This window comes from Balaenoptera borealis (assembly GCF_965194805.1).
Source record: "Balaenoptera borealis genome assembly, chromosome: 15".
NCBI classification, from domain to species: domain Eukaryota; kingdom Metazoa; phylum Chordata; class Mammalia; order Artiodactyla; family Balaenopteridae; genus Balaenoptera; species Balaenoptera borealis.
The window spans coordinates 46,108,451-46,120,670 of NC_138871.1; the positions used below are offsets into that span (position 1 = coordinate 46,108,451).

The 12,220-nt window shown below is 43.3% G+C and overlaps 1 protein-coding gene across 4 annotated transcripts in view; it reads right to left on the bottom strand.

The window, feature by feature from the left end:
* Positions 1-2,130, bottom strand: part of SPTBN1 (spectrin beta, non-erythrocytic 1) — a 195,803-nt gene extending 193,673 nt beyond the window's left edge. For 2 of the 4 annotated variants that reach the window (XM_082357918.1, XM_082357919.1), the window contains exon 1: positions 1,898-2,129. The gene's annotated coding sequence lies outside the window, so the exon portion shown is untranslated. Of the gene's footprint in view, positions 1-1,193; positions 1,329-1,897 lie in introns of those variants that run through there. The other 2 variants (XM_082357920.1, XM_082357922.1) reach the window with 2 other exon arrangements.
* Positions 2,131-12,220: the final 10,090 nt, after the last annotated feature.

Consider the following 12,220-nt stretch of genomic DNA (forward strand, 5'->3'; position numbering starts at 1 on the left):
AATTTACCATCAACCATGACACATTTACCAAATAATCCTTAATAAAGAATCCGAATATGTAAACGTATTTGATTACAGAAAAAGCAAACGATGAAAACAAAGCAAATAGACGTTAAAAAAATCATTTTCCATCCATCAAAAACATATGTAACTTCTTTTTAAAAAAATTTACTGAATGTTAATATTTTTTAAAATGTCTCAGGGACATATGAACTAAAATACATCAATGGTTTCATTCCAAAAAATGGTTTCCTACAGGAAAAATTCATACTCCTAGTATTGATCAAACACAGAGGTACCGTAATGTCGTAGCTGTAAAACACCAAATAATAAACATCAACTTTCACATATGATGAAATTGATGGAGAGTTGGGTTGTGGTTTACGGATTACGGGTGAAAAGACGCTGCGACTCCCAACACAGACTGCACCACTGCCTCCGCACACCACTGGGCCCGGTCCTCCCGGCAGCCCCTCCCTACGGCTCAGGTCCCTCGGTCGGAGATCAGATTCCGGTCCGCAGCCGCAGGCCGACTCCCTCTGCCCGCATTAGCACTGCAGGACACCCCTTCATCCCAGCACGGCCCAACAGGCTAGGCGGGAGGGGGTTACCCAAAGAGAAGACTCCCCTCCCTCACTACTAGGTGACCTGGTCCTCCCGACGCCACATCCAGCTGAAGCAGCATGACAAGGTAGAAGCAGCTCCGAGTCTCGGCCAAGGGCAGCCCTGGGCCTGGGTGGGGCCCGGCGGGGGCCGCAGGCGCCGAGTGGCCTTGCCAAGCCCCGCCAGCGAGAACCAGGGGAGGCTGCGATACTGCTGCATTGTGCTGCATCACGGCAAGGGCACCGTGAGCCATCCATCTTGCCAAAAAAATCACATCCCCGTCCAGATAAACCCCACCGAATCCATTTTTCTCCTCCGCCGAAGCACCCCCATACTCGCCCTCTCCTCACTTACTATCTGGCCCGGCTTTTGACTGGAAAAATAACGGACACGGTTTGTGTACCGATGCCCACAACACTCCCCCCTCCCCATCTGACGGCAGGCACTTGGCATCTTTCCTATCACAAAAACAAAGGGAAGGCTCCCCCCAAAAAGAGGGCCGCGGGCGTCGTGTGAGGGCTGATGACCAGAGGGGCTTCCAGCCCACCTCCCCAAAGGCAAGCCCGGAGGGTCCCCGCGCTGGCACAAACCTGTTGAAGAGAGGGTGGCAGGAGCTGAAGGGCGGGCGCCGCGGCGGCTCCGCGACCCGAGGCGGCTCCCGCCCAGCCCTGGGAGAGCGGGGACGGCAGGGAGGGCGGGGGGCGGGCGCGAGGATGGGCGGGGGTGGGGGCGCCGGGCCGCCGCCTCCGTTTCAGCTGCAGCGCGGCGCAGCCGGGACCACGCCTGGCCGCATCCCCCGTACCGTTACGCTCAAAGCCCGGCCCTGTCAACACCGCCCCCGCTCGCCACCAGCCGGGGCTAGAGAGAGGGCACCCGAAAATACACCCTCCCGTCTGCCCACTTCGCAACCACCCCCGCGCCGGGGGCCGCTGCGCCCGGCTGGAGGGAGGAGGCGGCGGAGGCGGGGAAGGAATCGGCCCCAATGCGTCCAGGGATGAGGCTGGGCGGCCGCGGTGCGCACGGCTGCTCTGCGACCGCCTCACTGCGGAGCCCGCCGCCCCCCGCCCCGCACCGCCCGCGTACTCAGACGCCACTGGAGACCCGGCTCCCCGCGCCGCCCCCGCCCGGGCTCTACAGCTTCCCCGCCCCCACCCCGCTCCCCGGGCGCAGGGCAACGGCGGGACAGCCGCGTCCTCCCGGCCTGGGCCCGCGCCCCTCCTCCCGCCGCCCAGGAGCCAGCCCGGGAGACAGCCCCAGTGAGTTGGCATCTTCCTGCCTCAGGCCCCCTACCTACCTCCCGCGGATAGGGGGGTGGGGGCGCCGGGGTCCCGTCCTCCTCCCGCTCCTCGGCGGCCGGGCGGGTGGGCCGGGAGGCGACTCCGCGGGGCTGTCCGCGGCTGGGGCCGGGGCTCACAGGACGGGACCGGTGGGCGCTGTTGCGCGGGGCTGCGCGCTCGCTCCGGGCGGAGAGGCGGCCGAGGGAGGGACTGGAGGAATCCGCAGCCTGCTCGGCAACAGCTGCACTGATTCCGGGGGTTGGGCGGGAGCGCGGGGCGGGGGGAGGAGGGGAGGGAGCTGCAGGGAGGGGGCGAGGGGCGGGGAGAGGGAGGGCGCGGACGCGGGCAGGCGCCGGGTGCGCGCACACGCGCGCGCACACGCTCTCTCCCGCACACCCTCCACCCCTCTGCTGCGCTCCTCCCTCCTCGGTTTCCCTCTGCCGCCGGCCCTCCGCGCTCGCCGAGAGACCCGCAGCCGCCCACTCGGCGCCTGCTCCGCGCGCGACCCGAACCTCGGGCGCGTCCACGCTTTCCCCGCGGAGCCTCTGCCCTGGCCCAGCGCCGACCTTGTCCCCTGCCGCGGGGACTGGCCGGGGCTGGCCTGGGCAGGGTGGGCACCGCCGCCGCGCTGTCCGAGTCAAGGGACAATGGGGGCTTTGTCCCCACAGCCGGCAAGGGCCAATTTCATGTTTAATTTGAGGCTAATTCGATTATCGCCATGGAAAAGGGCAGCCTAATTTTCTACGTGACTCGTGCAGCCTCTTTTTGCCCTCGATGTTTGCGTTTGGAACGCAATGGAGAGAGCGTGTTGAGGGAGGCTTTGGAGAGTCGTTTGGTTGTTTAGTTTTAGTTCTAGGTGGTGATGCCTTATAGGTTCTGCCCAGCCTGATGAAGACCGGTGGTGACCTCTCCGTGGGAAACCTGGGCGATGGAGGGAAGGCGGTTGTTCCTCGGCGAAGTCAAGATCTTCCTCCTTTATGAGTGATTTTTCACCCTTTCCCTCGGGGTAGCTGGTAATAGACCCTACAAGTGGTTCGTCCAACTCTTGCCTCTCTCGCCGTGAAGCCGGCTCACTTTAGCCTGATTCGGGTGCCCTTCCCGAGCCACTCCTAGGAAGTGGGGACGTCCCGGGTGCGGTGGAGGCCCCGCGATGGCCTGAGGGCTTGAGTTCTCCCCCTACCCATGTACCGTGAGATGGACACGGGACGTTTCCTCGAGACGTGGCAAGTGCTAGAGCCGATTCTCAACCAGCTTGCCTACCCTCGCAATCCCCGAAGCTGTGTAGAAATTCTGGAACCGCCACTGTTGAGAAAAGATGGTGTCATCACCAGGACCACGAATAGAAATGCTCTTTAGAAAACAGCCTGGAGAAACTGACTTTCTGCCTGCTCTGTAAGTGCCCAAAGCGGCACCCTAAGCCTTCAGAGCGAAGAGGGGCCTTCTCCGTTGTTTAAAAAAAGCCCTAAGGCTTTTCTCCTAAAGATCTGACCCTCAATACCTGAATAAAAATTTTTTCAAAAAATAAATAATAATGATGATAATAGTCAAACAGCTAGGATCATGCTTATGTCTCAAATCAGTAGACATGATGGATTTATATTTTTGTATGTATTTTTCATGAATATTTTAAAATAAAACTAAACAAAATAGTCTCCGCAAAGTGAAGATGATTCTTCCTTTTAGGCTTTCGCCATCAGTTTGAATGTTTGACCAAAAGTTTATATTTGATGTATATGAAAAAAATTGAGGACGGCAAATGATTTAACATTTTTCTCACAAGGTTGATCAACACAACCAGGTAAACTCTCGAAAGGCAGGGTTCTTTGTTCACTGCTTGTACGTAGCAGGCATTTAAAAGGTACTCAAAAAATATTTGTTGAATTGAACAGAATCAACATGTATGTGGCTGCCCTTATTAGGTAATGCTGGATACCCACTAGAAATAAAAGTTGGTTCCCTTTCACTTATTTTGTGCCAGAGCCCCCAGCACCTCCCCACCCACAGTGTTAATGAAATACCAGAGAAAACAATGGCAGTACTGAGAAATGCCTGTTTAAATTCTTTCAATGTTATTCTGAAATTGTGACTCTTAACTGCTTCCTTTATCACAGATAACAGTACTCGAATAAATCTTCATTTGATGCATGAGTCACCTCCCCTACCCCATTCCACTCCCACTTAGTTTTAAAATTTTCCTTCAAAAAGGAAAGCCACACATAACTTTAGCAAGATACTTTAGTAAAGTGGCAGTAAGTATTCCAAACATGTGAAAGACAAGGATTCAGAGTTTCACTATAAATACCTGACTAGCAATTTCAAATTCTTACCTTTTGGTGGGGGGCGGGGGGTGGGGCTGGTGGGGGGGGAAGCATCACCCAGGAGAGCCCAGTGTATCACTGACCAAGAAAAATTAACAAGTAAAAAAAAAGTCTAAATCTGGAGAGATTATTGGAGAAGACACATATCTCTGTGGAAAGAAAGAATCTAGAAAAAGAAAAAACTTTAGGCAATAATGATGGTAACTCAAAAGGATTATTCCCAAATATCTCAGAAGCAACTTTGCTGAAGTTTATCCTCACATTAGAATCAAGGTTGATTTAAAGGAACCTTAAACTCCTTGGTTTCCTGTCTGTAACATTCTACTCTCCATTTTTAAAACCATGTGGGTATATATGGCTTTGTCTCCCATAGAAATAATACTTCATTACAAAATTTTTGAGTTATAAATAGTTATTTTAACTTTCCATTCAAAATTTAGGGGAAAATCTTGTCAACATACATTAGTCACTATAGACTGTTATGATAACACCATAGACTGTGTTACGATAACACCTAGTTCCCAAATCTCAGTATAATATGCACTTTCCAAATCAACAAAAACTAATTTGTTGCTTATACAAAGTCAACTGTGGTTCCAAGAGACTCTCTGGGGAAGCTGTCTTCCAAGTGTCAGCTCAACATTTCAGAATACTTTAATACTATGGTACCTTCATGTCAATGGGTACTCCCACAATATCCATTGCAAGGAAAGAATGTAATGGAGGGTTAAGTACCAGCGACTAAATACTTCTGCCCAGAAATGACACAAGGTTTCCTCCACTCACATTTCATTTGCCAAAGCAAGTCATGTGGCTACACTTGAAATGAGATATGAATGAGCAATAGTGTTGTCTGTCACTACCTGTTTTATTTAGAAAAGAGAGAATGGTACTTTAACTATTTCCTTGGTTATATTAACACAATACCCATATACATACAAACTATTATGTATAAAATAAGCTAAGGATATATTGTTGAACATGGGGAATATAGCCAATATTTTATAATAACTAAAAAAATAATTCAGATTATAAATGCTGTTACGTATATTTTACCACAATAAAAATTAAGAAAAAAAAAGAAAGCCCATCTTTTATTATAATAATAGTACTCTAAAATTTGAAAATCAGGACACATTTTGAAAACTTGAATAACTTTTTTCATTTCTAATATTCTTAAACCTGACTTCCTTTTAACCTTGAACTAGTCTGGGAAGTCTCCTCATATTAGAAATGTTCCATTTGGTGATTTACACATATTAATTTTGCACTGGGGGAACCTAAAGACTTACATGTTTAAACTGTCATTTCCATGAATGAATACTTTTTGAGCACCAACACACTTACTGCTGAATAAAATAATTCATTCTTTCAATTATTCAAGAAATATGTATGCCTTAATCTGTTCTAGGCTCTGAAATAGAGCAGTGGGCAAAACAGTAAAAAAATCACTGCCTTCATGAATCTTCCATTGTAGTAGGGGGTACAATCAATCAATAAGCAAGTAAAATATATGTATGATGATCAATCTGACTATATGGTAATGTAAATATTTAGAAATAATATTTGTAACATGGTCAGAATAGTCTCAGCTTTCTATAAAGGATCATCAAATTTTTCTGTTAACAATAATAATGATCATAAGTAGCAACTATAAAATGCTTAACAGTTTTTAAAGTGCTTTAGCAAATGCCACACTATCTTGTCCTTTTGTCAGTTCTGTGAGGTAGATATCAAACCCATTTTACAAATGAGAAAACTGAGACATGGGTCGGTTGAGTTGTCCGAGTTTACACAGCTACTAAGTGCCAACGATATCTACTTGGAAGCTAGTATATCAGAGCTGTGTGCCTGGGAATTGCATATTAATTATTAAAAAGTAATTCTCTTTGCAAGATGAAAAAAAGTTCTAGGGAATGGGTGGTGGTGATGGTTGCACAACAATGTGACTGAACTAATGCCATTGAACTGTACATTTTAAAATGGTTAAAATGGTAAATATTATGTATATGTTACCACAGGTTTTTTAAAGTTCTTAAAGTAATTCTGAATTTAAACCTCTGGAATAGTAGAGTAGACGTTCTCTTAATGATTCTTCACTTAGCCCACTTGTTGGATGACATTGTTCACTCGCTCTGTGTTGTAAGCACACTGATGTCTAAGGCACAACAAACATACTCTGCTGGTAGACTATTCTCTTCTACATCTGTGTATTTCAGCTCCTACCAGTTGTGTTATATATTTACCAAGGCAGATGTGTTTGTCCCCAAATTTGTTTATGCCAGTTATACTTATTATACCTAATAATTATACTTATTATAATTAAGCATTACATACATCAATTAAATATGAGTATTTTTGAAATGTCTCAAGAAAGGCTAAAAATATTGCCATCAAATTACACATGGTCAAGCTAACAGTAAAAAATTAGAAAGGGTGGAAATTATAAAAACCTTGAAATATTAGGAGACAGGTTGCTTTGCAGGTGTCTCTAAGTTCTTAATCAACTTAAAAGAAGACAAAAATGTGTATCAAATAGCTGTGGCTTTTGCAAAAGAGAAGTGACCTTTCACTCAGTAAACATGTTCAGAGAAACACTTTGTTTTTCAACAGATTAACAGGTGAATATAAATTTATGTTTCAAGTAAAACAAAACTTTGTCTTTTTCCAGATATACAGCTATAATTTTATTTTTCTTTTGAAATGTGCTCCAAGGATTAGGCAATGAATCATTAGATATGACATCAAAAACATGAACAACAACAACAAAAATAGACAAATTGGACTTCATCAAAATTTAAAACTTTTGTCCATCAAAGGACAGTATCAAGAAAGTGAAAAAATATACAGAATAGGAGAAAATATTTGCAAATCATACATCTGATAAGGGTCTAGTATTCAGAATATATAAAGAACTCACAACTCAACAACAAAAAGACAAACAACCCCATTCAAAAATGGGCAAAAGAGTTGAATAGACTTTTCTCCAAAGAAGATACTCAAGTGATCAACAAACACGTGAAAATATGTTCAATATCATTAGTCATTAGGGAAATGCAACCCACTAGGATAGCTTTAATTTAAAAAAAAAAAAAAAAGTAAAACAAGAAAATGGAAGAGATCAGATTTGTGGTTACCAGAGATGTTGGGGGTGGAGGGGAGGATGGACAAAGATAGTCAAGAGGTACAAATTTCCAGTTATAAGATAAATAATTGTACAACACAAAGACAACAGTTAACACTGCTCTATGATATACGTGAAAGTTGTTCAGACAGTAAATCCTAAGAGTTCTTATCATAAGGAAAAAAAATTGTTTTTCCTTTATTTTGTATCTATAGAAGATGATGGATGTTAACTAAACTTGTGGTAATCATTTCACAATAAATGTAAGTCAAATCATTATGCTGTATACCTTAAACCTATACAGTGCTGTATGTCAATTATATGTCAACAAAACTGGGGGAACAGCAGAAAATAACTAGTATTGGCAAGAATGTGGAGGAATTGGAATCCTCATGCACTGTTGGTGGGAATACAAAGTGGTACAGCTGCTGTGGAAAAGAGTTTGGCAGTCCTTCAAAAAGTTAAATAGAATTACCATACAATACAGCAATTCCACTCCTAGCTATAGTCCCAAAAGAACTGAAAACAGGTACTCAAACACTTGTGCACAAATGTTCATAGTAGCACTCTTCACAATAGCCAATAGGTGGAAACAACGCAAATGTCCGTCAATGGATGGATAAAAAAACTGTGATAGATACATACAATGGAATACTACTCAGCCATGAAAGGAATGAAGCACTGGTACATGCTACAATGTACACTTAGCATATGTACACTTAGCATAATGTGAAAAAAGCCAAACACAAAAGTCACATATTGTATGATTCCATTTATATGAAGTATCCAGAATGGGTAGATCCATAGAGACAGAAAACAGATTGTGGTTGCCAGGGGCTGGAGTAAGGGGCTGGGTGAGAATGGGGTATAACTGCTTAATGGGTATGGGGTTTTATTTTGGAGTCATGAAAATGTTTAGATAGAGGTGGTAATTGCATAACATATTGAATATATTAAATACCACTGAAATGGTTGCTTTAAAATGGATAACTTTATGTTATGTGAATTTCATCTCAATTTAAAAAATGCAATTCAAGATTGAAAATCTTTTTTTTTATTAGTTCCTCACTTAACATCATTTTTTCATAACCAACCAACCACTTGTCACATCAGGTAAACGGACTTTTGCATGTTCTTTAAAACTTTCCAGGACTTCCCTGGTGGTCCAGTGGTAAAGAATCCGCCTTCCAATGCAGGGGACTCGGGTTCAATCCCTGTTCGGGGAACTAAGATCCCACATGCCGTGAGGCAACTAAGCCCGTGTGCCACACTACTGAGATTGCACGCCTCAACGAGAGAGCCCACGTGCCGCAAACTACAGAGCCCATGTGTCCTGGAGCCCACGCTCCACAACTAGAGAGAAGCCCCAGCGTCTCAATGAAGAGACTGTGCATGCAAGGAAAGACCCCTTGTGCCTCAGCGAAGATCCCACGTGCCGTAACTAAGAGCCAATGCAGCCAAAAAAATAAAGAAAATAAAGTTAAAAAAAAAAGAACTTTCCTACATGCTCCTCTTGAGAAAGGGTTTATCACAATTTACCTCTCAGATATAAGCTAATTATTCCACTTGCATATTTTCAGGCAGCTTGATTCTCATTATCCCACTACAGAAATATAAAAGTGATCTGAGTTCTTATTGTTGAAACCAAAGTAGAAATTTTTAAAAAGAATTTTCTGGAATCTCCCTTTGGTAAGTAGCAGCTGAGAATGAGGAGGGGAAAAGCTCAGAGTGTGATGGCTCGCCATATAACAACGTGTACTTTCCTTCCTCGTCCCAACCTGCACTGTCCAATACGGTAGCCACCAGGCCACATCTGGTAGTGAGCACTTGAAATGTGGCTGGAGTGACAGAAAACCTGAATTTTTAATTTTAATTAACTTAAATTTTAAAATTGATTCTTGGTTTAGTTATTACACAACTTTTAAGTATGTTTAGAACAAGTTGGGTATTTGAAACTACTTGTTCTAACTGTAAATCTTATGAACTCTATATACACACCAAATTCAAAGACTTAGTTTAGAAAAAAAGAATGTGAAATATCTCAATTTGTAAAATGTCAATTATACATTGCAGTGATATTATCTTGGGTATAATGGATTAAATAAAACATTTAAAAAATTATTTTCACCATTTCTATTTTTTTTTTTCAAATAAAACTATGGCAAAATTTTAAAATTATATATGTGGCTCACCTTACAATTCTATTGGACAACGCTGTTTCAGACATTGTCAATGGGGACCTCGGTCACTGGCATTCTGACTATTTAGGGTTGGGAAAAAAGAAAAGCAACTAGAATTTGGAATATGCCACAAAGCAAGAACTCCAAAGTGAGGTCATTTCCAACCCCCAGGCTTCCCATAGTGCCTCCATCACAATGGCCTCAGTATCTGTGGGCAGCAAGCCAGATGCTTTTTGAGAGCAGGAGGCAGGCAGGGCTAATGTTTTCATGACTGGTATCATTCTTTTGGAAGTCCAAAGACGACCTTGGCAATGACATCTTGCCATTGCCTCAAGATAAACCACCCACTCACCCCAATTTGACATACTTTGCTGGCCTATGTACAGGATTCCAGAAGTGGGCTAGATTCATGCCTAGAATTCATTCAAGAAATTGCAAAAATTCATAGGCTGATGGGTGAGGAACAAAGAGAAACAGAGAGAAAAACCACTCCCTCACAGAGGTCAGAGAAGTTTAACATGTAGCTGGTCTGAAGAGAAACTCTTCTGTCTGGATTGAGTGATTGGATCTTGTCCTCTAATCATACTTCTGACATTGGGGTATCTTCTTTTCCCATCCTCTGTCCTCAGGTACTGAGTGGGTGGGGATGTGTGGTCACAGCACAAACTTTACACCTCATTCTCAGAGGATGACAAAAACACTAAGACTGTCTGAACATTTGCCATAGAGGCGATAAAATTCTGTCCTTGCTTGCTTCTCATGGTTTGCAGGCTGGTCTCTTCTCTTGGGTTCTTTCTTTTACACACAGGTTAGAGGAAGCAAGAGTTCAATTTTAATAATAAGCCTTTATTTAAGACTGAAATGTGGGCCCTTAAAGACTCACAAAAATGAGGAAATATTTGCTAAATTTCAGTTAATAAGGATTTTCCCCAAATGAGATGCAAGGTATAATAATTTTTGGTTTTTGTTTTGACATTATTATTTTTACTACATATATATGTAGGCACTCTAAGTACTTTACATGTATTTATTTAATCCTCACAGCTAATCTATGTGGTACGTACCATAATTATCACCATTTTATTGATGAGGAAACTGAGGCAAAGAGATTGGGTCAGTTGCCTGAGGTCTTACAGGTCTTGAATTCTCATGAAAACAGAATTCAAACTCAGGTCCATCTGACACCAAAGCTGTTTCCAAAAGTTTGAAAAGGGAAATAGGATTTTAGTCATTTTACTACAAGCTTTAAAAGCAAACATAATGACTCGAGATGTGGTCAAAGGCACCCTTTTTTAGAACTGACATAGTTTTAATAAAACTTTAAAAAGATATTTTTCAGATGAGGGCTGTAAGGATGTGCCTAAGTTTGAAAAAATTTCAAGCACCTGGATTCTTATGTGCTTATGTTTCAAAGTTCACCCAACTTGAAAGTCATCTGCTCCTTAATAAGTGCTGCCAATATGGAATAAGAAAAAATACTTTAAACAGAAAATCCCCCTGTGTTTGGTGAACAGAGCGGTATTGTTTGTTTTTCGAAAGGGACAGGAGATGGGGGTAGAGGTGGGAGTGTTTGTTTTTATGAGGTCTGCTTTGAAAAGCTCTTCTGAGGCCTTCCCAGGAGCAGCCAAGAGGGAGTGCTGGGGTTTGATACAATACCTGCTGGGTAAGTATGGGCCTGTCTCAGCTGCAAGTAATTTACACTCTCAGGATTCTCTCCAAAGAGGACCTTAGACCAAAGCAAGCTGAGAAAATCATATATTGGATTTCTAATTGCTACAGGGCTCTGGTAGGAACAAAAATAATTTTAGGTCTAAGTTTCTTAAGGCAGTGGGCTAACTGAATCTGAGAAGAACTGGGGATTTTACCCATTTGGTGGGAAGATTTATGCTATCTGAGGGGTAGATTCTAGGGAAGGCTGGGAAAATTTTCCGAAAGCATTCTCTGAATTGTGTCTTAGCTATTGGCAATGTAGGTGCTACTCAGAGCCTTCTCCAGTCATTCTTCTGTTAATTTGCCCTCCAAGAGGATCTGAGAATTTGCTAGGCTGCCCCTGTCCTCCTCCTCAACTGAATTCTCCCAGATCCTCCAGAAAGAGTAAGGATGCTGATGCCGTAGTTGTGGGCCTTTCACACAATCACCGGCCACATCCCAGACAGATGGAGGCCTCTGGTTTCTGAGCACCTGTGTCAGGTGGTATGAACTGGAGAATCAATGTGGCTGGCTTGAGAAGAAAACTCCAGGAATATCTCAACTGCCAAAGTTTCACCTTTCCAATGACAATATTGCCACAGGGATTCATACCCCAGTACAAAGCTGCAGCAATAAATTAGTAAATCATTCCTTAGTTCTTCCCTAGCCTCACTGAAAACTGAAAATCAACAAGTAAGATAAATATCTGTTTTTGTTTAAAAATACTGTCACCATCAGAGGTTTCTCTTTTAACTTTAGCTTTTTCTTTGCGTAGGCAATACATTCACATTCTTAAATAATCAAAATGGTATTGAAAGGTATGTATTGAAATTCTCACTCTCACCCTGTCCCCACCTCCATTCCCCATAGGCAACCACTTCTTAAATTTCTATGTACACTAACAGGGCACCTCTCTAAAAGAGATACCTGCCCAGTGTCTCTTTAGGCATGTATAAACAAAATCAAATATATAGTTTTATTACTTCTCTCCCTTTATTATACAACAGGTAGCATACTACAAACACTGTT